Source organism: Corvus brachyrhynchos, unplaced genomic scaffold (genome assembly GCF_000691975.1).
Source record: "Corvus brachyrhynchos isolate BGI_N302 unplaced genomic scaffold, ASM69197v1 scaffold152, whole genome shotgun sequence".
In the NCBI taxonomy this organism is placed as follows: Eukaryota; Metazoa; Chordata; class Aves; order Passeriformes; family Corvidae; genus Corvus; species Corvus brachyrhynchos.
In genome coordinates, this window is record NW_008237447.1 from 283,149 (window position 1) to 286,676 (window position 3,528).

The 3,528-nt window shown below is 40.5% G+C and overlaps 1 long non-coding RNA gene across 1 annotated transcript in view; it reads right to left on the bottom strand.

Moving 5' to 3' along the window:
- LOC108446039 overlaps positions 1-3,248 on the bottom strand; it is a 184,497-nt gene extending 181,249 nt beyond the window's left edge. The window contains exon 1 of the long non-coding RNA XR_001861144.1: positions 3,150-3,248. This is a non-coding gene — a long non-coding RNA (uncharacterized LOC108446039). The remainder of the gene's footprint in view (positions 1-3,149) is intronic.
- Positions 3,249-3,528: the final 280 nt, after the last annotated feature.

Genomic DNA, 3,528 nt, shown 5'->3' on the forward strand with positions numbered 1-3,528 from the left:
GAAAAGGAAACAGCTCTGCAACACCTCAACACCAGGAGAAGCTGCAGCATCAGACACCCCTTCACATCAGACACCAGAGCATCCTCAGGAGAGGGAATCACAGCAAATCCCATCTCCAGAAATTCCTGAGGCAGCACTGAAACACCACAGTCCAACTGGGAGCCAAGGAACAGCACCATTTCCCTTATTCCACTGTGTGCATACACCACTGGTGTGTCCTTTCCATCAGTTATCTTTATACAGCCACATGTACATAAATATTACAAAAAATACCGCTTGTATGAATTTTACATATATTTTAGTCTGACACACTGCTTTCTCATTAGCTGCTACCTCAGGAGATGTTGATAGAAAAATGGAAGCCATACGATTATTTAGCTTTCTGATAACATGCCACAGGCCACTTAATGTGTACTTTTGGTTATTTTGTTCAAAAGAATAAATGAGGAACCCCAGACATAAATACTCACTTTAGAGAAGATCACAAATGCTTTTTTTGCTAGCTTTTCTAAGCCAGTTGCAAACAGAAACAGGTTCACATTATATTTCTGATCATGCTAAGTGAGAGTTTTCACCCCACAGGTGATACCAGAAGCAGGTTATTGTGCTTTGCTACTTTTTGGTTAGACTGGTTGAATTTTCTGGGATTGTTATGTTTAGAAATACAGAAAACCATTTTTATCTTCTAATACCACCTTGCAGAGAAATTCATGCTATTAATGCTTAAAATTATTACCAAAGCATCTTGGCAGTAAACTGTCTGGACCGAAATAGTTTAGACAGGCTTTATTCTGTTAATTGTGATGCTGAATCTTTGCACAGGAATGTTTTATCTGTTTTGCTGAGGCAGCAGATCCAAGGCAGATGCATCCCATGCAATGAAAGGCACTTACTCTTGGTTACAGCCCAAAACTAATTACTTGAGAACTGAAGTTCAGACAAGAATACAGGAGACTACACCATGGTACTTTGAATATTTTCAGGAGGACTCTGTGGCTCTGTCACAGTGAAATGTACCTGCTAACATGTTGCTTTAGCAGCTCTAATTAAGTGTATATTCGATCTATACATTGCCAAATTATCTTCCTACCTACTTCATGGCTGTGAAATTAAAAAACCATTACAGCTCATTGAAAGTGACAGCATCTGCTTTTAAAATAAAGATTTTGTGCTAAATGAGGGGTTGTGCCAATTACCATCCACTTTTTTTTTGGTTTTTCTTTTTTAAATCTAGCTTGTCCGTTAACCACACCAACTTCTTCCCTGCAGATTTGAATTGAGTATTGAGGTTCCATCCTCTAATTACCTGACTTCAGTAGAGTCCAGGCTGGACTGGTAATATCATTTCAGTATTTGGTTTTAATTAGCCCAATTATTGGCAATTGACCTCCACTTAACAGCTTCTAAATCAGATATAGTTGTTTCCTTTGTCGGGCTGATTAGGCGAGAAGCTGAGAGCCTTTTGTTGCCTCTCTTCATTCTCAGCCTTGGTTCCTGAGTAGGGAGGCTCCCCCTCTGCTCTCCCCATCCTCCCTGCAGCTCCAGGCTTCCCGGGAAAAGGCTCCAGACCTTGTTAGGGAGGTCGTTGCCCATTAAATCTCCCTCACTGCCAATCGATTTGTCAGATCAGAGGCCCCTCTTTTGTGAGAGCCCCTCTGACAGAGTTCAGCCGGGGTCAGCCGCATTAGAAATCAGAGAACTCAAGGAGAGGGCTGAGGGTTAGTGCAGACAGGATTGTCTGCTGCATGAGGGTGAATAGAACCTTCCAGATTTTTCTGGAAAACAGCATTCGATTAATTAGAAAAGTTTATAAACAAACAAACACCAAAAAATGGGTTAAAACCACCAAAAAAAAAAAAAAAAAGGGGGGGGGGTTTATTAACAATGTATATCTGGGCCACTGTAAAACCAGCAAGTGAATTCAGAGCAGTCTTCAACCGGCATAAATTTAGGACAGATTAAAGGCTTAAAGGCTTATTGATCTCTCCTGTAAGGTATCAGCACTGATAGATCTACAATTATATCATAAAGGACATAAAATTATTGTATTAAGGACAGAAAGTCCAAACTGTATTGACACAGGGTTTGAATGCCTCATTTTCAACAAGCCAAATGACCCAATCATGGATAGTGAGACATATTTTAAGGTATACTAAACTATGCTACAATTGTAAAGCCAAGTCTTATTGTGATTAAGCCTTGTACTCTCGACGTCTGAAATTTCAAACTCACCCTTATCAAAATCTTGACACATGTATTTCTTCATATTTTTCCAGCACTCTTTGAAAGCGGCTGCCAACATGATGCCAGGAATACAACAGATGTACAGGAAAAAACCCACTTTATTCACTGGCTAAAACCACAGGCATAAAGTAAGGCTTGACCTAAAATGTATTCATACTGATAAAGTCATTCTATTAAATCTGCTAGATTCTGACTAAAGTTACATAAGAGCACAGAAATCAGAGCATTACACTGTCCTGCTGGTAGCTGATGTGATGTCCTCTCAGTTTACAAGAGCCACATCAGCCCTGGCAAACTGTCTCTGGGAGCTATTTTCCCCAAAATTTCCCTTTAAAAGAAGTTTTCTACAGAAAGACAAGTTATGGAAATATTTCACCCAGTATGTTGTGTTGCTGTGCTGTTCATTCTCCAGCTCCAAGTGCACACATCTGTGCTGAGCCCTCCATGAAACAGCTGCCTTTGGTGCTCCCCCAACCACACATTAGATCCTATTTCCTAATTTAGGAAAAGCTGGCAAACAGGGCAGCCCCTGTATGTCAGAGGGGAGTAAATATCAGACCACAGAGAAACAGGGGACTCACAGGAGCTGCTGGCTTCCAGGATTTGGGAAGCACGAAAGGGCAGCGTTTTTAAGAACTGCTCAGAGCTGGGAGTTACACAGAGCCATTCCATGAGGTTCCCCAACTGCTGTGGTGGAATGGGATTCATTCTGCTGAGCTGGGCCTCTTCCCATGGTCAGCTGGCATTTCCTGGGAAACGGAGACCACTGGGCTGGAACTAAAAGCAGTTAAAAACAGCAGGACAGGCTGCGTGCTTCACAGGGAAAACAACTTTTCACCATCCATCCAACGACAGAAAGCAAGGACAGCAGAAACCCAAGGACAGGAGGGAAAGGAACATCTTACCTTCTCAGGACAGGTAAAATAGCTTAGGTATCAAATGCTGTGGGTTCTTTCTAATGCAGATATCCCAACACTTGTCAGACTCCACGGTGGGTAAACTGCAAAATGCAGAAGAAAGAAACATCCACATTTATTGAGATTTTACAATTAAAACAAACAAAAGCATGGGGAAAATCTCAGACTGTGAAATTCTCTTGTTCTGCCATGTATACTTTAAATACAGCATGCATAGTAGCAAACACATGATAGGAAATATAAGCATATTTTTACCTAGCTACCTACCCACTCATAAATAAAATAAACTTCCTGGTAATTCTGGTATTCTTTATAATAATAGTTTATTATTATAAAACTCTTTATAATTTATTATTAGAAAATTATT